Below are 25,747 nucleotides of genomic sequence, written 5' to 3'. Positions count from 1 at the left end.
GAAGGGTGTGGCTGAGAGTCGCTGGGCCGGTGACGGGGCCAGGCAAGGTGGGAGGGGGAGTTCCTGTGACCCCCTGGCCGGGGAACAGGCTTTGGGCAGCCCCTGCAAAGGTGAGGCCGCGGGGCTCCCCGGCAGAGCTGGGTAGCGGCGGCTGGGGAGGCCGCGGGGGGTCCCCGCACAGTTGGGGCTGTGGTGGGGGAGAGGCTCCTGGGCGCCCCGGCAGAGATGGGGCAGTAGGGGGGCGGGGTGATGGGGGCAGACTCGGTGCCAGCTCATGCTGAGGCCCCTAGGCCTCAGCTGAGCACTAACAAAGGCAGAGCTGGCGACCTGTGTGTTAGTGTTGCTAAAATAGGTATTAGATTTATACAAATGTTTAATCTTTAACCTCTGTGAAATGCCCGTAAATTGCTGTATGCGTTAATCTCACTTATAATATCAGTAGCCTGTGTTATAAAGTAGCATTTAAGTGTTTGCTCTGTAACTGTACAAGTGTTTGTTCTGCAACTGTAAACCACCAGTCAGGAGAAAAGCATTACCGAATGTGAAATACCAGACAAACTATTATAGACCATTGGAGGACAAAAGACTTGGTTGATTACTCCCCACACACCTGTGAAGAGGAGACATGCATATAGACTGCCCCCACAGCTCAAACTCGTGGAACAAGGAAATAAAAATCCCTGATTAAAAAAACTTATCTTTATGCTACTTGGATCTGAGGGAAAATGATTACTAAGCAAAAGCAACAGATTCTCTGTGATTTGTCTGGGTATCCGTAAAAGACAGATAGAGCTTTCTTATTGCAGAAGTTTCTACCATCTCTTGGAATCTGAGACTGTAACTCATTTGTGTGCATATGTTTACTTGCTTTAACCTTGTAAATAACTCTCACTTTTTCTTAGTTAATAGATCTGTCGTTAGTTTATTATAGGATTGGCTACAAGCACTGTTTTTGGTGTAAGATCTTAAGTGCAATTGACCTGGGGTAAGTGACTGGTCCTATGGGACTGGGGGTAATCTGAATATTGTTAAGTTTCAGAGTAGCAGTCGTGTTAGTCTGTATCCGCAAAAAGAACAGGAGTACTTGTGGCACCTTAGAGACTAACAAATTTATTAGAGAGTAAGCTTTTGTGGGCTACAGCCCACTTCATCAAATGCATAGAATGGAATTTATAATAAGGGGTGTGTGTGTGTGTGTGTGTATACACACACACACACCACACATACACAGATAAGTTGGAAGTTACTGCATATTGTTGTGATTTTTGGTGTAAAGGATCATCTATCACAGGCAAGCTTGCCTAGGTGGCAAGATAGACTGGAGTACTCAAGGGGACTGTCTGTGAGTCCATGATTAGGCTATTAAAATGTCTGAGGAGTTTACACATAAGAACAGGTCGTGGCGGGGGGGGGGGGGGAGTAGCGCTATATGTGAAAGAAAATGTAAAATCAAATGAAATAAAAATCTTAAATGAATTCACATGTTCCATAGAATACCTTTGCTCTAATAAGAATATAATAGTAGGGCTCTATTATTGACCACCTGACCAGGACAGCGATAATGACAGTGAAATGCTAAGGGAGATTAGAGAGGCTATCAAAAAATAAAGAACTCAATAATAGTGGGGGATATCAATTATCCCCATATTGAGTGGGCACATGTCACCTCAGGACGAAATACAGAGACAAAATTTCTTGATACTTTAAATGACTGCTTCTTGGAGCAGCTGGTACAGGAACCCACAAGGGGAGAGGCAACTCCTGATTTAGTACTGAGTGGAGTGCAGGATCTGGTCCAAGAGGTAACTATAACAGGACCACTTGGAAATAATGACCATAATATAATAACATTTAACATTCCTGTGGTGGGACGAACACCTCACCAGCCCGTGGCATGTAATATCAGAAAGGGGAACTATGCAAAAATGAGGAGGTTAGTTAAACAGAAATTAAAAGGTACTGTGACTAGAGTGAAATCCCTGCAAGCTGCATGGACGCTTTTCAAAGACACCATAATAGAGGCTCAACTTAAATGTATACCCCAAATTTAAAAACACAGTAAAAGAACTAAAAAAGAGCCACTGTGGCTTAACAACCATGAAAAAGAAGAAGTGAGAGATAAAAAGGCATCTTTTAAAAAGTGGAAGTCAAATCCTAGTGAGGTAAATAGAAAGGAGGATAAACACTGCCAAATTAAGTTAAAAATGTAATAAGAAAAGCCAAAAAGGAGTTTGAAGAACAGCTAACCAAAAACTCAAAAGGTAATAACAAAATGTTTTTTAAGTACATCAGAAGCTGGAAGCCTGCTAAACAACCAGTGGGGCCCCTGGATGATCAAGATACAAAAGGAGCACTTAAAGACGATAAAGTCATTGCAGAGAAACTAAATGAATTCTTTGCTTCAGTCTCCACAGCTGAGGATGTTAGGGAGATTCCCCAACCTGAGCCGTCTTTTGTAGGTGACAGATCTGAGGAATTGTCATAGATTGAAGTGTCACTAGAGGAGGTTTTGGAATTAATTGAGAAACTTAACAGTAACAAGTCACCGGGACCAGATGGCATTCACCCAAGAGTTCTGAAAGAACTCAAATGTGAAATTGCGGAACTATTAACTATGGTTTGTAACCTGTCCTTTAAATCAGCTTCTGTCCCCAGTCACTGGAAGATAGTTAATGTAACGCCAATATTTAAAAAGGGCTCTAGAAGTGATCCCCAGCAATTACAGACCGGTAAGTCTAACGTCAGTAGCGGGCAAATTAGTTAAAACAATAGTAAAGAATAAAACTGTCAGACACATAGAAGAACATAAATTGTTGGGCAAAAGTCATCATGGTTTCTGTAAAGGGAAATCATGTCTTACTAATCTATTAGAGTTCTTTGAAGGGGTCAACAAACGTGGACAAGTGGGATCCAGTGGACATAGTGTACTTAAGGTTTCTAGAAAGCCTTTGACAAGGTCCCTCACCAAAGGCTCTTACGTAAATTAAGTTGTCATGGGATAAGAGGGAAGATCGTTACATGGATTGAGACCTGGTTAAAAGACAGGGAACAAAAGGTAGGAATAAATAGTAAATTTTCAGAATGGAGAAGCGTAATTAGTGGTGTTCCCCAAGGGTCAGTCCTAGGATCAATCCTATTCAATTTATTCATAAATGATCTGGAGAAAGGGATAAACAGTGAGGTGGCAAAGTTTGCAGATGATACTCAACTGCTTAAGATAGTTCAGACCAAAGCAGACTGTGAAGAACTTCAAAAAGATCTCACAAAACTAAGTGACTGGGCAACAAAATGGCAACTGAAATTTATGTGGATAAATGTAAAGTAATGCGCATTGGAAAAAATATCCCCAACTATACTTACAATATGATGGGGGCTAATTTAGCTACAACTAATCAGGAAAAAGATCTTGGAGTCATCGTGGATCGTTCTCTGAAGACGTCCATGCAGTGTGCGGTGGCAGTCAAAAAAGCAAACAGGATGTTAGGAGTCATTAAAAAAAGGGATAAAGAATAAGATGGAGAATATCTTATTGCCCTTATATAAATCCATGATACGCCCACATCTTAAATACTGCGTACAGATGTGGTCTTCTCATCCCAAAAAAGATATACTGGCATTAGAAAAAGTTCAGAAAAGGACAACTAAAATGATTAGGGGTTTGGAATGGGTCCCATATGAGGAGAGATTAAAGAGGCTAGGACTTTTCAGCTTGGAAAAGAGGAGACTAAGGGGGGATATGATAGATGTATATAAAATCATGAGTGGAGTGGAGAAAATGAATAAGGGAAAGTTATTTACTTGTTTCCATAATATAAGAACTAGAGGCCACTGTTAGGATATAGATATTCAGGCCTGTCTGTAAAGGCCTGTACTCTAAGAATTTAGGTGTATTCTTATCACTTAGCTAATTATAGAGGTATAAAAGAATCAAAATCACTGTCTGCTGGTGTAAGGGCCTTCTCTTACTGTGACAGTCTGAGGCTAAGGCCTCTCGCTAAGCAGCAGAGACAGCCATAAGCTGGGAAGCAAATGGTCACATCCTCACTAGTCACATTGAAATAAAGTGCTATTGGGCCGTTAGGAATACAATCCTGTCCTGATAATGCCTATCACCCACAGAGAAAATGTAAAAGGAAACTTAGTTTGATAGCTTCCTGTCTGGCAAGAACTCACTTATCAGTAGCTGGGATGTGAAATCCTCATTTCCTATTGTTTGTGTGTATAACCTCTGTCTGGTTCTGTGATTTTCTGTCTGCTGTATAATTAACTTTGCTGGGTGTAAACTAATTAAGGTGGTGGGATATAATTGGTTAAATAATCATATTACAATATGTTAGGATTGGTTAGTTAAATTTCAGTAAAATGATTGCTTAAGGTATAGCTAAGCAGAACTCAAGTTTTACTATATAGTCGGCAGTCAATCAAGAAGGGGGGGAATGGGAATCATGTTTTGCTAAGTGGGGAAATGGGAACAGGGACACGGGTAAGGTTCTGTGGTGTCAGAGCTGGGAAGGGGGATACTAAGGAAGGAAACGGGAATCATGGTTGCTGGAAGTTCATCCCAATAAACATTGAATTGTTTGCACCTTTCGGGTATTGTTGCTCTCTGTTCATGCGAGAAGGACCAGGGAAATAAGCGGGTGAAGGAATAAGCCCCATAACAGCCACCAAATGAAATTAATGGGCACCAGGTTTAAAACAAATAAAACTAAGTTCTTCACACAGCGCACAGTCAACCTGTGGAACTCCTTGCCTGAGAAGGTTGTGAAGGCTAGGACTATAACAGGGTTTAAAAGAGAACTGGATAAATTCATGGAGGTTAAGTCCATTAATGGCTATTAGGCAGGATGGGTAAGGAATGGTGTCCCTAGCCTCTGTTTGTCAGAGGGTGGAGATGAATGGCAGGAGAGCGATCACTTGATCATTACCTGTTAGATTCACTCCCTCTGGGGCACCTGGCATTGGCCACTGTCAGTAGACAGGATACTGGGCTGGATGGACCTTTGGTCTGACCCAGTATGGCCATTCTTAGGTTCTTATGTACACTTGATGCTTGGTTGGTGAAATCCAAGTATAGTACTCACAAATAGTTTGGAGTTTGTGCCCTGCTTCTTACCGGTCTGCCCTGAGGTTGGTACTCACGCTACTGAGCCACTCCAAAAAGCATGCATATGCCACAGTTCAGTTGGGTTTATAGATCATAACCCAGCACGGTTAAAGTTGAGACTTGATACTGAGAGTTTGAAAGGTTAAAGAATAGACACAGTGAGTGAACCACAGTCATACATGATGGTCTTGACAGAAAAGACTTGAGCCATTATGTAAAGAGAGGGGAATCTCCTGTAAAAAGAAAACTCCAGTTCAGGAGCTGAGCGCTTTGCTCATAAGTTTTGACCAGCTGTCCAAGGACCCTCCCTGCCCTAGGCACCGCAGAGGGGAACACTGCACTGGAAATGGCCTGATTGCAGGACCTGGCAGCCCAGGAAGAACACAAGCATCACAGCTGCAGCTCAGGGGGACAGAGGCAGCCCTGGCTGCAGTCAAGACCTAGGAGGAGGAGAGATCCCACCAAAGACATATGGAACAACTAACGGTCGAAGCCAGTGAGAAGGCGAAGGAGGGGGCACACAAGAGGCAAACAGAAGTTCAAACATTGCAGTACAGAGTACTGGAGCAGCAAAAGGAGCTTCCCCAGCCAGCAAGCGTACCCCTCTACAACACAAGGGAGTGGGAGAACATCTGCTTAATTTCTAAAGAAACTGACTGTATGGAAGAGTACCTGTCCACCTTTTAGAGACTATGTGGGATACACGATATCCCAGAGGATACGCCGGTGCCTATCCTCCTAATCAGATTAACTGGGAAAGACAGTCAAGTTTTTAATGATATCGAAGAGGTGATGCTAAAATGTATAAGAAATTTAAAGAAAATGTACAGAAAAAATGTAAGATTACTCCTGAGACCTGTCAGTTGAAGTATTGTCAAAACATTTGACAATATCACTCATGTTGAATATGTACCTAAAATGTGTAATTTTGAGAAAATGGATAATGGGGCAGCGGCTGAGAATGATTATGAAAAACTGATCTGAGGGCCCAGGAGTAATTGTTATGGGTAGTTACAAATGAGGTAAAGACAGCCATCTATAACAAAACCAAATCTTCCACAGTTTTATAGGCTGTAGAAATTGCTGATGGATATGATTCAAGGGCTCATGGGGGGAATTCCAGGGGAAGGGAAAGAGGGGTTTGCAAGTTTGCCATAGCGAGTGGCACTACCATTGTCCCAGAGGCAGTGGACGAGCAGGTTTTTGAACCAAAGAACTATATCAGGACGAGTCCTGGGAGGGTAGTAAAGAAGTTGTTAACTATGCTAAGGTATAGATATAGCATCCCAAGTCACTTTGGTTAAGGAAAGTTTGGTAAGGGAGGAAGACTGTCTCCCTGGTAAGGGTTTAAATAGATTGGCTTAATTCCCTCTATCTGTACTTCTGGCTAAGGTCCACCTTGAGCGTGAGGATTTTAAGGGAGATATTGTTATAGGTATTAGGACGTACTGTTGATATTTTAATAGATAATGATATTTTATCCATGTCTAAGCAGGTTAATGTCATAACTTGCAGCCAGAAAGAGTGTGGCCCTATCTCCCCTCCCAGAATACTTGGGGGGAGGGAGGATTCCTTTCTGACCTCTGCTGGTGGCCAGCCGAAACCTGAAGTAGGTGCTTTAGGAACATAAGACAAACTGGAAATAAGCTGCAGGGCTGTTGAGCCCTGATCCCTACCATCACAAGCAGCCCCATCACACAATTGTACTCATAAATTTCTCTCTCTCTTAACTAATCAAGTTGTTTGCCCCCACAATTCCTACGGGGAGGCTGTTCCAGAACCTCATTCCTGTGATGGTTAGAAACCTTCTAATTTACAGCCTGAATTTGTTTGTGACCAGTTTATTTCAATTCATTCTTGTGCCAGCATTGTCCTTTAGGTTAAATAGCTCTTCCCCCTCCTTCGTATTTATCTCCTAATACAGCGGTTCTCAAACTTTTTTTCTCGTGGACCACTTGAAAATTGCTGAAGATCTCAGCGGACCACTTAATGATCTTTCCAAATGTTGTTTGTACCGTTAGCTAACTATTGTAAAGCACGTTGGATAAAAGCGCTGTATAAAAAACCCTTAATAATTAACTTTTTTTGTTCTACAAATAAAAGCACACAACTGTTATTTTAATATCAGTAGTCTTACCTTCCTAATGTGATGGATGTGCCCTCTTTCCCCCGCTGCGGCAGCCCCCGAGCTGGGGCTGGGAAGGGGGGGGGGGTCTCTCCCCCCTGCCGCAGCAGCCCCTGATCTGGGGCTGAGAAGGAGCGGGGGGGGTCTCTCCCCCGCCACAGAGTTAAGGCTGGGAAGGAAGGCCATCTCTCCCCGCAGCCCTGGAGCTGGGGAAAGTTGCCTCTTTCTCTGACTGCCGCAGCCCTGCACATCCCAAATTCCCTCCACCTCCTCTTCGTACCCCATTACCCCCTCCCACCTACTCCTTATTCCCCCTAAGGCCACCACCTCACCTTACATGTGCGTCTTCTCCAGGGTCCAGGAACCTAATTAGCGGAGCCATGCCTGCATGGCTCCACTAATTAGGTGGGTGGCCCTTCACTATGTTGTGTGCGGCCGCCCAGGCGCACACCTCAGAGGGAACTATCCGCAGACCACCTGAATGGAGCTTGCGGACCGCTGGTGGTCCGCGGACCACAGTTTGAGAACTTCTGTCCTAACGTATTTGTAGAAAGCAATAATATTCCCTCAGCTTTCTTTTTGCTAGACTAAACAAACCAAGCTCTTCAAGTATCTTCTTATGAAATAGGTCCTCCATTCCCCTGATCACTGTAGGGACTCTTCTCTGCACCTGGTCCAGTTTAAATTCATCTTTCTTAAACATGGTTGAGCAGAATTGTACACAGTATTCCAAGCGAGGTCTTATCCGTGCCTTGTACAATGGCATTAATATTTCTCTATCCCTAATGAAAATGCCTTGCCTGATACATCTTAGAATCACATTTGCTTTTTTCACAACTGCATCACATTGGTGGCTCATAGCCATCCTATGATTGACCCGCACACCCAGGTCTCACTGACACCCCAGTTTGTAGCAAAAATTCTTCTTAAACCCTAAACGCACAACTTCACACTTTGGACTATTGAATTTCATCCCATTTCTGTCATTCCAGTCATCAAGGTCATCCAGATCTTCTGGTGTAATATTTTGATTCTTCTCTGTATTGATGGTGTATACTTTATCTCATCAGCAAATTTCATTAGCACATTCTACTTTTTGTGCCAGGGTCATTAATAAAAATATTGAATAAGACTTCCCAAGACTGATCCTTGAGGAACTCCGCAGGTAACCTGCCTCCAGACCAATAATTCACCTTTCAGCACTGCACAACCCATTGCCTTCTCCACTTTAACTAATTCCTTATCCACCTTACAATGCTTGTACTGATCCCCATCTTCCCTAATTTAACTAGTAGTTTCCCATTTAGTACCAGAAGGAGGATCCTGGGAACTACAGGCCAGTCAGCCTCACCTCAGTCCCCGGAAAAATCATGGAGCAGGTCCTCAAAGAATCAATCCTGATGCACTTGCATGAGAGGAAAGTGATCAGGAACAGCCAGCATGGATTCACCAAGGGAAGGTCATGCCTGACTAATCTAATCGCCTTTTATGATGAGATTACTGGTTCTGTGGATGAAGGGAAAGCAGTGGATGTACTGTTTCTTGACTTTAGCAAAGCTTTTGACACGGTCTCCCACAGTATTCTTGTCAGCAAGTTAAGGAAGTATGGGCTGGATGAATGCACTATAAGGTGGGTAGAAAGCTGGCTAGATTGTCGGGCTCAACGGGTAGTGATCAATGACTCCATGTCTAGTTGGCAGCCGGTATCAAGTGGAGTGCCCCAAGGGTCGGTCCTGGGGCCAGTTTTGTTCAATATCTTCATAAATGATCTGGAGGATGGTGTGGATTGCACTCTCAGCAAATTTGCGGACGATACTAAACTGGGAGGAGTGGTAGATACGCTGGAGGGGAGGGATAGGATACAGAAGGACATAGACAAATTGGAGGATTGGGCCAAAAGAAATCTGATGAGGTTCAATAAGGATAAGTGCAGGGTCCTGCACTTAGGACGGAAGAATCCAATGCACCGCTACAGACTAGGGACCGAATGGCTAGGCAGCAGTTCTGCAGAAAAGGACCTAGGGGTGACAGTGGACGAGAAGCTGGATATGAGTCAGCAGTGTGCCCTTGTTGCCAAGAAGGCCAATGGCATTTTGGGATGTATAAGTAGGGGCATAGCGAGCAGATCGAGGGACGTGATCGTTCCCCTCTATTCGACATTGGTGAGGCCTCATCTGGAGTACTGTGTCCAGTTTTGGGCCCCGCACTACAAGAAGGATGTGGATAAATTGGAGAGAGTCCAGCGAAGGGCAACAAAAATGATTAGGGGTCTAGAACACATGACTTATGAGGAGAGGCTGAGGGAGCTGGGATTGTTTAGCCTGCAGAAGAGAAGAATGAGGGGGGATTTGATAGCTGCTTTCAACTACCTGAAAGGGGGTTCCAAAGAGGATGGCTCTAGACTGTTCTCAATGGTAGCAGATGACAGAACGAGGAGTAATGGTCTCAAGTTGCAGTGGGGGAGGTTTAGATTGGATATTAGGAAAAACTTTTTCACTAAGAGGGTGGTGAAACACTGGAATGCGTTACCTAGGGAGGTGGTAGAATCTCCTTCCTTAGAGGTTTTTAAGGTCAGGCTTGACAAAGCCCTGGCTGGGATCATTTAACTGGGAATTGGTCCTGCTTCGAGCAGGGGGTTGGACTAGATGACCTTCAGGGGTCCCTTCCAACCCTGATATTCTATGATACCATAGGTGATCAGAGCTCTTCTCAAATTCCATCAGTGAAAAGAAAGCCATTTTCTCCAGATTTGCAAACTATGCTCTGTGGGAATAATGATGATATCCAAAATCAGGAAACAAAATGCACTGGTTCAGAAACTCTCTCACTCTACCAAATTTAAAATCGGGCCCAGGATGAAGGCTGATGTATTCTGTCTATAAAGTCTACAAAGCTTGACAGCATCATTATAACCTTTCTTAAAACAGTTATCTGAATGTGTAATTTTTAATGATCAAACCATTGCTCTGTCTTTGATACGTGCAAAATAAATATCAGTGTTTCTGAATTAGGGTTGTTTGAAATTGTTTTATTGAAAAATCTTCCCTTTGGAAAACATGGTTTTGTCAAAACTGATATGGACTGTTGGGAAAATTGAAACCAAAACAGTTCTAATGGACATTATTATAATGTCATTTTAGTGTCAAATAAAATTTTCTCTTAACTATCAACAAACTTTGATTCAACAGAAAATGTTGATTTTTTTTGTTGTTGTTTTTACATTTCTGAATATAATTTTTTTGGAACTTTGAAATTATTTGAGATGTATATGTTTCATCTCAATTTTAGACAAGACAAAATGTTGAAGTATTGGAATTTCCCACAGGTTGGATATTCTATTTCCCAATCAATTCTATTCTGAACTGAAAATCTTTTGGCTTTATTGAAGTGTAAACAGAAAACCAACAAGCAGATAAAGTCCTTCAGGTCAAAGTCAGTGAAGCTTTTACATAGTGTAGACAGTATCTCAATACTCACGGGCTGCTTCCACTCCCATATGGAATTACATAACATCCCAGTGGCAACCACAGCGGATTCACGGCTGGTGTAAATCAACATAGTTCTGTTGACTACATCCTTTATGTAATTTTTCGTGACTTTAGTGGACAAGTGAATAAGTGAAAAAGCCAGTCACACCCTTTGCCCTTTACTTCATCTCCCCTTCCCACTTTTTATATCAGCTGAAAACAAGGCGAGCCAGTACCATGTGCACTATAGGGAAGTGCCCTGAGGACCATCAGCGCTTCATGGATCACAGATAATTTTTGAAGTCCCCACAAGGATTGGGCCAGCTTTAACATTTTGGGACATTCTTGCAAAATGCTTTTCCACATCTGTAACTTAAATACATGATTATTATTTTACACAGACACCACTGTCTCCAGCTATCCACCACTTATGTCAATGAGTTTGTGTGGGAACTCGGGTGGTTCAGTCATCTGCTTAGCTGTCTCAGAGATAGTACACTCAAAGCCACTTTCTCTGTATTCTGTAGCACTGATGGAGACTAACATTTCAGCTGAAACATTCTCCAAACTTTTGCTGACAGTTCCTTTCACCATCTACATCTTACCAAACTTTGGTGCACACACTGAAATTCTCTTCACCTGCATATGGTCTTCCCCTGGGTGCACAGATTGCTACGGTTACAAAGTCTGCCTTAGCCTGCTTCCAGCCCATGTCCACTCTGCCCTGTAGGTCAGCCTGTGCAGGCAGAGACCCCTTCCGCACCTTGCAGGGGATCTAGAGGCTCTCCGTGAAGTCACTCTCCCCCAGGGGTGAAGTCATGCAAATATGCCTTTCACAGGTCCTCCATTGGTGGACTGCAGGACACAATGCACTGCTGAGACAATGATATATCTATGCGGTTTCAGCTTCTGTTGGATGCACTACTACCCTCATCCCTGAGCAATGCATCATAAAACGTGTTCTGCTAATAGTGAACTGCCTTCATAACATCACTCTCTTGGTGAGGAAAAACAAAGTTTGCAAAGCTTCTGTGAAATGTCAAAAGGAAGATTGAGCAATTTTTGAAGATTGGACTTCAAATTGGACAATCAGGTTACGCTATGAAAGACACGTGACATTAAAACTCTGGAACTCTCTTACGGGAGCCTGTGGTCAAGTTTTCCTTCCTTCCATATTACTCCCGTTCCCAGCATTCCTTACTGCTGTGTCATTCACAGGTCCATATCCCAGACAGTCTTTGAGGCATGGTATATTCTTGGAGAGTTCCACAGATCTCAAGATGCCGGGCATCTGCTGTAGATGGATAATATTAGGTGTAGAGCCCAGGATTATTGGATTAGTGATGAGTGTTCGTGTGATTTTCCCAGCAACCAAAAAAAAAAAAAAAATTGGCTATTACCTGAGGAAGAGCATCCTGAATACAAACATCTCTCTCTATCCAGGGTGAAATTCACCCACTGCAGAATGTCGGCACATGGGTTAGGCACTACTTCAGTCCTGTTTACGCATTGTGGATTGTGTGATCCCCACACCAGCGACTTGTCTCATTCTCTCTCTCTCTCTCTCTCTCTCTCTGGTATTCATAGGTGTTTAAGACCAGAATGGTCCATTATGACAATTTAATCTGACCACCTATATAACATAAGATATAGAATTTCACCAGTGATTCCTGTATCAACGCAGAACATTATGTGCTATCTCATAAAATTACAGTCAGGTTTAAGGTTCCTTCTGCTGCTTCATGCTGGTAAATTGTGATTGTGCTCTGCGAGGTGCCTATGTAAAAATGCCATCTTCTTAATGAACAGATCTGCTACTTGTATTTAGTTAATCAGATACGTTGATTTTAAAGATGGAAATAATCTAATACTACTCTTTACTCCAGTTAGAAACACTGCAGAGCCAATACAGTTTTGGAGAGGGAGCTGGATTCTGTTTTGGCTTTGCATGCTCAACAGAATGGTTAAATTCCACTTCCATGGCTAAATTATGCTCACAGTTATACTTGTGCAACCTTATTGAAGACAATGGTGATCATGATGTCTGAAAGCGAGGAAAGTACAAAGCTCAGTTAATAATGTGTATTCATTTTTTAAAAGAGGTACACATTAGTATCCTATACAGAAGTGCTTTTCTGTCATTGGTCTTATTAATTTTTGTTTGTTTTACCTCCATCCTCAGTCCTCTGCCGTCTCTGTTAAGTCAGCTCACTTTTCATAATAGCAACACTCATTTTAATTTAATTAAATTTAAAGGTTCAATGGATGGAAGCTGAAGTTAGACGAATTCAGATGCAAAATAATGTGCGATTTTTTTAGCACTGAAGGCAATTACCTATTGGAACAACTTACTTAAGGATGTGATGGATTCTCCGTCTCTTAAAAACTTTAAATCAAGACGGGGTGTCTTTCTACAAGAGATGCTGTGACAGACAGACTGACAATATCCTGAATGAACTTTGTTGAATTAAGTTAAGGTTAATTTAATAAGGTTTAATACATTTGGAGTACATTGTATTAGAAATGCAAATGTTTATATACTAATGTGAGATTGTATGGAACTTCTTTATCAAGGAGACAAGATCAGTGCAATCTTTGGAAGGTATGAGAGTTCAGAGATCTTTTTGGAACTGTGTGGGAAGTGGATTTTCTATGAAGTAATTTGAGGCTCACCTCAAATGCAGATTCTTTCCTCCAAAGCCAACCTAACCAAGATACACCCTGGGGAGAGAAACCCATTGTGTACCAATTACCTGCTTCTGGAAGCTCCACATCAAAGACTCCTAATCTGTATGAAAGGGTGGACAACCCTGCATAGACTAAACTTGTCATGAGTGTGCTTGTTCTGAGCTGAAGCTGTGTGGAACTGGTAACCACAAGGACTGTCTAGAGTGGGGGAGGGGGTTCAAGGACTGCTTCTACCAGAAGTCGTGTTAGGGTTGGGGTTAATTCTGGTAAGCTTATTAGCATGTATGTAGGTACTTGCATTGTTTTTAATATGTTTGCTTTTTACCTTAAGAATAATGTGGGCTTACTTAGAGCTGTGTGATAGTGTAATTGCTACAGTTGTAACTGTTCTCAATCTCCAAAGAGGAAGCAAGCAGGTGTCCTTGGGTAACGGTTCTGTGCTGGGAAATACACCGTGAAGGCAGTGAGCTGTGCAGCCTGGGAATAGCCCAGTCAGAAGGGAGGTAGACTCACCTCTCCAGCCAGAAAAGCAACATCTGAGGAGCTGGAAGCTGAGAGTGGGTGCCAGAAGCTGAGAGTGGGTGCCCTTGCTGAACCACTGAGGGGAAATACAGGTGTAGATGTCCTCAACTGACAGATGCTCTAGCTCAGGGATCTCAAAGTCCTGGCCCACAGGCCATCTGCAGCCTGAGAACCTCCCCACCGCGGCCCGCAGAAGAAACACTCATGCAGACATGCTGCCGGCAATGTCTGCTGCAGGCCCTGCAGCAGACATGCTGCCGGCAATGTCTGCTGCAGGCCCTGCTCCCATTGGCTGGGGGAGAGGGACAGAGATACCATCACTAGTCGCCAAGCAGAGTCAGCCATGGAGGCAGCATCACTTTTTTCCCCACAATGAATATAAACAAGTCAAAATACCGAACACAACTATCTGATGCTCACCTCCCTGCAATCCTGAAGGTTTCAACCGCTCAGTCACTGAAGCCAAACATCAACAAACTGACAGAACTGAAGCGTTGCCAGCTGTCTGGCAAAACACTAAAAACTCTCTGCCAGGCAAAGAATTATATAAAGTTGTATGACAGTATTATTTCTAAGAAATACAAAATAAAAAATACAATATAAATGTTTTCTTTTCTGAACACCATCTTCAGTGACATTATTGGCCTGCTGGGAGGATTTGAGGACTGGCACTGGCCCTAAGTTGAGTTTGAGGCCCCTGTTCTAGCTCTACCAGAAATTATGGGCTTGATGCAAGAATTACTGTGTGAAGTTCTCTGGCCTGTGTAATGCAGGAGATCAGACTAGATGTTTGTAGGGGTCCCTTTTCATCATAAAATCCATATAAGCACTACCATGTTTTCATAAGGGCATTTCTTTTCTTGCACTGACCCTCCCTCCCCAGGGGCAAAATGCACCCAAAACACTGCTAACCACACAAAGTAAACTGCAGGAGGGGGAGAAAACTCACCCAAACATTGTTCTCCAATCTTCTGATTCCAGGACACAATTCTGACAGGTGCTGTGCACTCTGGCCCTGAGCCTGCAGAGCACTTAAGTACATGCACAAGTGATTTATCAGCATGTAAGTGGCCCCACTCACTTCATAGACTTGAAAGCTAAACACATAGTTTTGTAGTAAGCCAGAAGATGGAGCCTAAGCATAAGCAGCCAAGTCCTAGAGGGCAAGAAGCCAGAGGATTCCATGAGGACCCCTTGGCTATAGCGTGTCTGTGGGGGGCAGGGAAGGGTGCTCTACAGGAGGAAGACAGACTATATTACTCTGGGAGTAGGTGTGCATGAGCCTGGGGAAAGAACCGTGATGGATGCTGCTAAACCAGAGCTAGTGGTGAGCACTGTGGACTCAGACTCTCAAGCATCTCGGGGGTAGCTGAAGGCCCATTAGCTAAAGAGCAATGTATCTTAGCAGGCTGGGAGTCCAGACAGAGCAGCCCCCGGCTGAGTAATGTACCCCACCAGGCTAGCACATCTCAGCTCTATGCAAAGGCCTCAGTGTGGAGAGGGGGCTAGAGGTTTGGGGCACCTCCAGAGGCAGGGGAAGGGATGGTGCTAATGTTTAACTGTTATTGAATTCCCTTCACTCTCCCATCTCCACTTTGGCCCATTGGCCTGTACCCATTCCCTTGCTTAATATTCTTACATATAAGTAATTTCAGAACTCTGTGTTTAAGGGGGTTTTGGTGTGGGGACTTCTAGACCCACTCAAAGAAAGAAGGTCAATGCCCATCCAAAGAGGAAGAGGCAGGCTTGCCATCTTAAGACATTTACCAGCACCTGTGTCCAGCATGGCATTGGGGTGGGTTGACTTCTGTGTCACCAGATATCTTGAGTCATTGTTTTCTGTCATCTGTTTCATGCTTGCCCTCACACTCTTTAATTCTCTGAAGAGTTTTGACATACAAAATGTATATTTAAAATAAAGTTGTATTTAGGTAAATGCCTCCTGCCACTACTCTGGCTGGCTGGTCATTGGGGTTAGTAAAGTAGGAATATTTAGCATAGATACAGAAAAATACTGGACCATATTATGTATTACTCCTTTCCTGCGCATGCCTGCCTACTTTTGGCCCCTGCCAGGATCCTACTCAGCTACTGGCACAATTTAGAGGACATCCAGAATTGCTTTCAAGTTGCAACAGTTTTCTGTGAGCTGTGTCAGAGGGTAGGTGGCCTTCTGAAATCTTTTATTAAACACAGCAGCCACTATAACGAAGTTCAGACAACAAAACAAAAATAGACATCCAGAATTGCTTTCAAGTTGCAACAGCTTTCTGTGAGCTGTGTTAGAGGGTAGCTGGCCTTCTGAAATCTTTTATTAAACACAGCAGCCACTATAACGAAGCCCAGACAACAAAACAAAAATAGAAACATACATAAAACAGATAAAAGTCAAAAGCAGAGAGCAAATTGATACAAGAAAATGCAACCTTCTCCTCCCTTCCAACATTCACAACTCCGTTGATAGGAGAGCCCCAACACTGATGACTCACTCCATCTTCCAAACACAGTCTACTTGGTGTCCAAAGTCCAATCAAAGCAGAAGTCAACCATGACTAATTGTCTTGGCTCAGTCCCATAACAGATGCTCCATCCCTCTGTATAGGGTCCGTTACCTAGTGCTCAAGATACTGCTTTTGGGGTCCTCCCAATCTGACCCAAGCCCAGGTCCTTGATACTGTTAAGGAAAAGTTAGCACATGTGACTCCATTTTGGTTTGGGGCCCACCATTGTTTAAATGCCAGCACATCATACACCAGGAGGAGTAATCCTTAAATACTGAATCCCTGTGAAAATCTTCCTCCTTGTCTCCAGCCTGCCTTGACTCCCAGTATCTGGTTTTTGTCAGTCTCTAACTCCCTGTCTCTTGGCCTTGATGTGAGGCCTCCCATCCTGATAATAAAAGTTACTGATACATGGCTTTAGGACCATGCTGTGTAATTAACATACTGGTATAGCACAAGGAATGCACCAAGCAGGGATAGGTGATAGATAAGACAAGGGTTTGTTTATTGGCTAAGGTTTCCGATGCACAAGGGCAACATGCTTTGCTAAAAGGTATATAACCTTTGTATAATCTGCATTCAGGGTCCCCTCCTGGCTAGCAGGGGGGCACCACGCTCGAGCATAATAAACTTAGTGTCTTTTGGGAACTCTGCAGTTGTTGACTTTATTTCTGTGCCTCAGCCTAGATTCGAACTGTGCGTGACCTATCAGGTGTAATTCGCAGCACTTGTGTGCGTGTCCTACAAGGTGTAATTCGTAACAGTTTTGGCAACCCCGAAGGGACTCTAGGCTCGCCCCAACAAGCGAGACTACACTCCTCCTCTCGGACAGCTCCAGCCGGCACAGGGTGAGTTCACCTTTGAGAACTCCGAGGAAGGGGGGGTGTGAGCCGTCGCTTAGGCAATAAGGTGGCACATTTTGTGTTCTTTTGGTAGCCCATTATGGGTTCTGGGCAGAGTGTAAGTAAGGGGACCCCTTTGGCTGAAATTCTCAAGAATTGGGGGAATATTTCTGGCACCCATGGGTTAGGCAGGAAAAAAGATGTTATTTTATGTAAGGTTGAGTGGCCAGCACTAACAACTCAAACATCTGTTGAATGGCCACCGGATGGGTCCTTTGCTGGGGATACATTAACAGTGCTTAGAAGGAGGCTGGAGGACAAAGCTCCAGCCCAGATGAATTATTGGTATGTATGGGACAACTGGGCTTATGCGCATGCAAAAGGACATCCTCTTTCCTTCTCCTTATTCATCTCAGGGGTCTCCAGCCCCACTCTGTGCTATGCCTGCTTCTGCCCCTCCTCCGGCTTACCCTCGGCTTTCTGACTTATGCCCGTCACCTCCTTGCTTGCCAATTAGCCGTGCTTTCTGTCCAGGTGACAAGCCTCATGTGGGGAGGACTCGGGTAGCTCTTGTAAGTAAAAATATTTTAAAAGAGAGACCAGGAGGGCTGGGGGCTAGTTAAGAAGCCCACCCTCCTTGTTAATTTGGTAGTGAAACAAAGCTAGTGCTCATGGAAGGGACAGTTCAGAGAAAAAAAAAAAAGGATCGGCCCCAAACGGGCAGGCAACAGAGATTGGAAAACAGGTTGGAAACTTGAAGGTCATAGTGAAAAAAGAGGAGTAAATAATTACAGGAATGAAAAACGTAAATCCCGGAATAATACTTGGAATGGTAAAATCTAAGTTAATTGGGTGTCGTTTTGGGAAATAAGCAAGTGATTTAAAAAAAAAAAAAGTAAGAAGTTAACTCTTTAGTTGCTGAAAACAATTAAGCAGTTAAACTTTGTGAAATACTGGAAAAAAAGAATTCTTGGTTTCTTTGCAGCCATTTTGGAAAAAAATGGGCCCTTTTCCAAAAAAAAAAAAAAAAAATGCAATTATACAGTGCTACTTAATTAATATCTTATTAGGTTCCAAGAGGCTACAATAGGTGGTGTCTTCCTTTTCAGGTCGCTGTGTATTTAACAGCAGGAGTTAAAATTAAAAGGCAATCAAAAGTCTGGTAAAGTTTATTGTGCCCTTTTTAAAGTAAGAATCTTTAACCTGTGAATCCAAAAGCAAGCCGGAAAGCATTTGTTTTCATGTAAATTACCTAACTAATAAGGTAGAGGCCACTGAAACCTATAAAACAAATACAAGAAAATATGGGTAATTCCTCCGTTTTGTCTGCAATTAACAAAAGTATTTGTTTAAAAAGGAAATATTTTAAGCAATGACTGACTGCCCAAAAGGGGTAAATCTGTGGGGTTTTTTTCTTTCAAAAAAATCAGAAAAAAATTAATGCCAGCTGAAAAGCAATTCAACATCTCATGAATTTACTGGCACATTAGGAATTCTGTTCTGTGTTCTATGTCCTGTCTTGTGGTGTTTGTCTTGTGGCCAGAATTGCTGTGTTTAATTTTTCATAAAACAGTTTAATTTAAAACTAAATAAAAAAATAAAATCAAAATGCAGATATTTGTTTTATTCAACTTGGAATACAAAGTGTTTAAATAATATCAAAAAATGTAATATACTAAAGTTTAATACATTTGCTTAAATAAAAAAATTTCATTGGCCAGATCTTTTAATTAAAAAAATTGTTGTTAAAATTTGCACACCAACAGTCTTTGGAAGCAAGGACATCAAAGGTTAACCCACTCCCCATATTATACATGAGATCCTTCTGGCTACCTCACATTTCTAGCCAGAGAGCTGGGAAGGAAAAAAAGCTATTAGACACCAGAAGTTGTACCAAGTGGACTCCTCAAAAGTGGGTGTGCTTGTCCTGGCTTGTTGCTCCAAAGCTCTGTAATAAAGTCATTTTCCTAGAAGGGTATATGTGGCATACATTATACAATAAGACTAAAGTGCTGTATAATGGGCAATGTACATGTGTTCTTTTTTAAACAAAGGTGTATAAGTAAAAAGTGAAAGTTTCCTTTGCAGGTTAATAAAAGCCAAGAAGGGGGAAAAAAAATAAAATGGAGGACGAGCTAATTCAACGCTGTAGCTGGCAGGCTCGGTCCAAAGATAAGACACTGGCCTGCCCAAGGACACTACTCACAGCTAGGATCTGGCTAACAGCCAAGAAAGAGGGGGGCTTAAATGTGAGATCTGCAACACACTGCCAGACATTAATGAAATGTGTTAGGTCTCTATATTTACAGGTAAAAGAAGTCCTGCTTCAAGAATCCTGAGCAAACCTGCCATTTGTTAAAACCAGGTGACTGGGTCTACATAAAGGTCCATCAACAAAAGACGACTCTGGCCCCATGCTGAAAAGGCCCTTATTAAGTCCTGCTAACTACCAACACCGCTGTGAAGTGCCAAGGACTGACTTCCTAGACCCATGCTTCTTACTGCAAGACCACCCCTCCACCTCGAGGTGACTTCACTTCGACTACTGATGAGCCTGTCCCTCCTTCTGGGTTTTTTTTTTTTCTTTCCTCCTTTTGAACAGCAAAAAAAAAAAACCAAGGTGAAGTGCTAGTAACCTCTCCCTTGTCCACTGACAAAGCTAACCTGCATTCAGTATTTGCTAAAGAAACCAAAGCACTACAGGGTGACGTGCTAGTAACCTCTCCCCTGTATAATGCAAAACAATGCCTGTTCCAAAAGAGAAGGAACACCTGCTCTGCTAAAACCACCAAAATCCAAGGATTCTTGACTGCAAAAGACACTGAGAATTGGCCTTGATGGCAAAGACGGAGCATTGTACATTGGCAGGGAGAAAGTTGCAGAATGTATTCTTGGGAATGTGAAGTAAAGTGGTGGGGTGGGTTTATTCCAGAGGCTGGAACTGTGCTTGTAGGCAAGTATAAATACCAGAAATGCCTTACAGCCACGAACATTACTCCCACCATCTGCCACCACTCCTTTGCAGGTAAAGGTTCCTGGATCCATCATAGCTACGTTAAGTTGGCGCTGGGACCCCCACCTGACCCTGACAAGCCAGCAGACGAGACACTTCACGAATGAACACTACAACCAACCCATGGACTGAGCTTTCCAGCTACTGGGACCTTCATAGCCCACCAGGACTTTTTGTGTTCCTGTTTATTGGACTTACACTGGGGGTAGTGTTTTTTGTATAGCACAGGGGAGGATGTCGATATTGGTATGGTTTGCCTGGGGGGGGTTTCTCTCCCTATTCCCAAGTCCAGTACAAGGATGGGAGGGCAATAGCTTCTTGAATTTAACCCGTGCTATCAAACAGGGTGTAAATCGAACGCAGTGTTGGATTTGTATTCGTACCCCCACATATTTAGATCAGGGCATCCCGTTGGTAGGGGTACCTATCCCCCTTAATCGAACACTCCAAGCTAAGCTATGGGCAAACACTACATTTAACTGGAATGTTACAGTCCAAATATGGTCTATTAATATGGTGGCCCAGAGTAATTATGCTTTATGTGTGTCACAACGTAAGGGCATAGAAAATACAGTTTTTGTAGGGTGCAAGACCACCACCCAAATCAGCTCTGGTGCGGGAGGCCCCTCTACCTGCTCCAGAACCCTGTGGCCAGTCCCCAAGGGGTCTGGCTGGTATTGGTTATGCAATCACACAGCCTATAAGGTTCTTCCAGCAGGATGGTGTGGTACATGTACCTTAGGGGCTATAGTACCCGCCGTGACAGTACACCAGAACCTGACCCGGGGAGAGATCCGCAATCTAGTATGGAGGGACCGACAAAGTATTCCTTTAAACCCCCTTTCTTTATCGGCCCAAAGGCTTTCACTCCTTTGTGCGTTGGTTTCTGCCATGGTTGGGAGTAAGCGAGCTGGAAAAAGCTATAGTTAACATTTCAGCGGCTTTGGAATTAATGGCAAATGCTACTGCAGATGCTCTATCTGCCCTTCAAATTGAAGTCACTCAGCTATCCCAAACTACATTGCAAAACCGCCTAGCCCTGGATTATCTCCTTGCAAATCAAGGCGGGGTTTGTGCTCTGGTCAACTCAAGCTGTTGTGTTTTTGTAAATCAGCATCATAGGGTGGAAACTGACATCCACATCCTCAAGCAACAGGCAGCCCTATTGCACCACATCAGCCTCGACACTACCAGCGCTGGATTCCAGGAGGTCTGGGACTGGTTCACCTCATGGCTACCGGATGTGGGGACTTGGGGACGGCGTATTTTGTATTTACTTTTTTTGATTGTTATTGTTTTTGCGTTATTTTTTGTATGCCTACAATGCTGCAGTACGTGCTGTCGGCAGTTGCTAACCCTGCAGCACGGTTACTCAGCCCCGGTATAGCTTACTGACGTACAAAAAAAAAGGGAGGACTGTTAAGGAAAAGTTAGCACATGTGACTCCATTTTGGTTTGGGGCCCACCATTGTTTAAATGCCAGCACATCATACACCTGGAGGAGTAATCCTTAAATACTGAATCCCTGTGAAAATCTTTCTCCTTGTCTCCAGCCTGCCTTGACTCCCAGTATCGGGTTTTTGTCAGTCTCTAACTCCCTGTCTCTTGGCCTTGTTGTGAGACCTCCCATCCTGATAATAAAAGTTACTGATGCATGGCTTTAGGACCATGCTGTGTAATTAACATACTGGTATAGCACGAGGAATGCACCAAGCAGGGATAGGTGGTAGATAAGACAAGGGTTTGTTTATTGGCTAACGTTTCTGATGCACGAGGGCAACATGCTTTGCTAAAAGGTATAACCTTTGTATAATCTGCATTCAGGGTCCCCTCCTGGCTAGCAGGGGGGCACCACGCTCGAGCATAATAAACTTAGTGTCTTTTGGGAACTCTGCAGTTGTTGACTTTATTTCTGTGCCTCAGCCTAGATTTGAACTGTGCGTGACCTATCAGGTGTAATTTGTAGCATTGGTGTGCTTGTCCTACAAGGTGTAATTCGTAACAATACACAGAAAGGAATCCCTCCACTGAAAACAAAAGACAGGAAAACAATCATAGCCAACAGCAATCGCAAAATCCTCAGTCATTACACAATACTGGTACCCCATGCTCCTGACATACTGGTCTCTATGATATCTAGGGTAAGTACAATGAACCGTACTCTTGGTCCAGCATATTCCCCCTACCCAACACAATCTTTTTCCAATTCCCACCATATCATGAACAAAAACATTCACCAACATCCTCTTACTCCTTCTCTCATCCCCAAGCATGCTGTGAAAGGTGTCTTGACCTATAGTCTGGGCTCCTCCCCAACCCTCAAAGAGAAGTCAGACAAACTCAACCCATATTAAACTTGGATGTGCCTCCACGACTTCCTCTTCTTCTCCAGGCAGCTCTTCATTTCCGCATACCTCAGCGACTTCCAGATTGTGTGTGTGAAATTCTCCAGAGAAGCCCCTGTAAGGGGGTTCATCTGAAATACCACCTCACACCTTGTCTTCCAGAGGAAGGTACAAGGGAGCATGCTGATGAGAGAGGTTCCCCCCCAACCATTGCCCATATGCTTGGCTCTTGTCCTAACTTAACTAGCACTTTCAGTACCCTCACTAATCCCACCCTCACCTTCTGAGCCCATGGGCATTCCTCCAGCAGATGCTTCCAAGTCTTCTGGACACCCTCTCCTCTTTATATTTAAAGGGAACCCTATGGGACCATAGAAGTCTCAAAGCCCCTGAAATGACTATCATCTGGGCAACTGTCCAACTGCAAGAGCTCATATACCTGAGCCTCCAACACCTGTTGATACATCCCCCATGTGGTCTGTCCTCCCCCCACCATGTCCATAAGGACTGGACTACTCCAAAAAGATGTTCAGAGAGTTGGTTCTGCTCATCTGACTTCTCCATCCTTGCCACAACTTCACAAGCTTCCCTTCCCACCTACCCCCCCCCACATCAGTGCTCCCCCAATCCCTCTGCTGACAGCACTGAACCCAGATTGGAATCCTACTCTGGGTAGGACCCTGCTGGTTACTCAGGATCTGCTGCATCCTTTGCAGATAAAAACGCAAATTCAAGGTTCTAGAAAACACTTCTGGGTGTCTCATCCCCAAGCTCCAGTGTTCCACCTCTTGACAGACCAGAGGCCTCTTAATGAATTTATGGGGACAAGACACATCCAAAGAGGAAAAAGCAACCCATCACTTGGGCCGAGGGTGGGATGTGCACTCTAGCCCCAGTGAAGGAAGAGCAGACATAGGTACTGAAGAATCATTTGCACTCTGTAGAATATGAAGGGTGCATGCCAGCTCCTCCACCACCCAATCCCCTGTTCCAGGATCATCCTTTCCCAATTCAGTCTCACAGTCGCTCCTTCCAAGCAGGACTGTCCCCAAGCTCTTCAATACACCTTCCTGCTGTCTACTCTGAGGCCCTTGCAAAGGGGGAATGCTGGACCATTGAACTCCCCATCACCCAGCCATAATGCCTTACTCTTTGTCAAACTAGGCCCGACACTTGCTCACATCACCGGAGGCAAGTCCTCAACCTGTCATTCTCCTCATGATTCGGGACCATAACCGATGTATCATCTGCAAAAGCTACTACCTGAGGGAAACTGAGATGGCCCCGTCCCACCCCCCATCTCGACCAACCACTACCCAGGGATCCACTGAGAACACAGAGCAATGGGCTCAAAGGACAGCCCTGCCTCACCCCAGGCCTCAGCCAGATAGCCCTCCGCCCTAGCCGGCTAGCAACCAAAGAGTAGCTAACAGCCCCCTTGTAGGAGGTCTGCAGCCAGGCAAAGTGCTCAGGATCCTTTAGTGCTATAGCCAGCCTACAGATACTCAAGCCACACTCAATCAAAGGCCTTGTTTTGATCCAGGGAATACTCATACCCTTGCTAGGCCCCTGCCTCAATTACCTCCCAAAGACACCACAAATCAACTAGCAGCTTACCCTAAAGTGCACTGGCCTGGGGCAAATGGATCAGTGTTAGGCTCTGCAGTTGCTCCAGAAGCACAGTGCTTCCTTTAACTACACTATTTCCTTCTCCACCCAGAGCCTCCTTGTAAAGGTTCAGACTCACCCCTGCAGCACCTCCTGCTGGTAGTCATCAGGAATTAGCTCATCCAGCCACCAGAGCACCCTCTGCAGGCCAGTGATCCACCTTACCACCAGCCCTCATGTCCCTCCCAGGACACAGTGCCACTTTCTCTGGGGTGTTGCCCCTCTGGCAGTACCCCCACACTCTCAGGTTCTTGGTCTCCCCACCCAGGGGAACCCTCACCCTACCTCAGTCTGGGCTACTGCCAATCCCCATTTAGCCCCTTGTATCAGAGGCAGACTGTAGCGTATATACCACTCATCACAGGCAAGGGGGTTTTGGACCTGCTATCTCCACCTACCTTTGGGCTGGCCCTCTCCAACCCTGCACCCTGAGGCTTTCCAGGCCAGAGCTCCCAGCTCCTCTGGCCCTTCCCCAGCCCTGCACCAATCTGGGTGTCCTACTCAGCACCTTGCAGCCAGGCCCTTCCCCCTCTACAACCAGAGGGAGACTGACTGGGCTCCTGGCTCACAGCCTTTTATAGGAGCCAGCTGGGCGGATTGAGCTGGCCACAGCTGCAGCTGCTCCCTTAATCAGGGGTTTGAGTGAACAGCGATCCCAACCTTGTGTAAGGGCTCAGGCGAATGGCTTGGGCCAGCCCTGAGTAGGGAGGGAGGGAGGGAGGGGAAGGGGAGGGCTCGGGCCATGGGCCATGGTGACCTGTTTTGACTTTGGGAAATATGGTCACCCTAAGCAGAAGTCTGTAGTGTGGGGGTGGCCTTTATCTTTCATTTAGCAGGCATTGGGCATTTTCCCCAGTGCTTGCTGGCAGAGGACACCTTTGCAAAGGTTTTCTGATACTCAACAGCCTTTTGCAGGCTTCGAACCACAGATAAAGTGCTCAGTCAGTGCTGATAAATCCACAGGTTCCAAACACTGTCACAGGACACATAAGTGTGATAGAAGTTGTTTTAAATCCACTCTCCAGGCATCTCAACTCACAGCTAAGCTCTTGTTCTTTGTCCTGGGATAAGGTTCTGGCAGCCATAAGACACCATTAATCTTCAATTGTACTAGGAAAATTTATATATAATAAGAAACTTTAAACTTTGGTATAAATGTATGTGAAATCACAAAGCCTGGAAACCTGCAAACAGAGACCTTTTTTAACCCCTGGTCAACAAAAATCAAATGAACATTTGAAGCCTGGGGCCTCAGATGCAACCAATGTATCCTGAATGAGAGTAATGTCAAAAAAAATGCTTGGATTCAGAGCCAGCATGTCTACCCTCGCTGCACTGTTGATCCCACAGTTGCTTTCAGGTGGGAAGCTTTCAGGGGGAATCTTGTAGTCCGTTCATAGCAAGAGGTCTCCATCATCAGGTATGAATGCTGTGTGGTTCCCTGCTGTTGTTTAGTGCGTTGTTTAGTC

General features: G+C 44.3%; 1 long non-coding RNA gene across 1 annotated transcript; it reads left to right on the top strand.

The window, feature by feature from the left end:
• The first annotated feature begins 36 nt into the window (after positions 1–36).
• On the top strand, positions 37–22,154 carry LOC144273499 (uncharacterized). Its single transcript, XR_013347763.1, has 2 exons — positions 37–110; positions 12,956–22,154. It is a non-coding gene; the product is annotated as an uncharacterized LOC144273499 (long non-coding RNA).
• The last annotated feature ends 3,593 nt before the right edge of the window (positions 22,155–25,747 follow it).

Source organism: Eretmochelys imbricata, chromosome 13, assembly GCF_965152235.1.
Source record: "Eretmochelys imbricata isolate rEreImb1 chromosome 13, rEreImb1.hap1, whole genome shotgun sequence".
Classification (NCBI taxonomy): Eukaryota; Metazoa; Chordata; order Testudines; family Cheloniidae; genus Eretmochelys; species Eretmochelys imbricata.
Note: the sequence above shows the minus strand (reverse complement) of the source record. Positions and strands in the feature narration are given on the sequence as shown.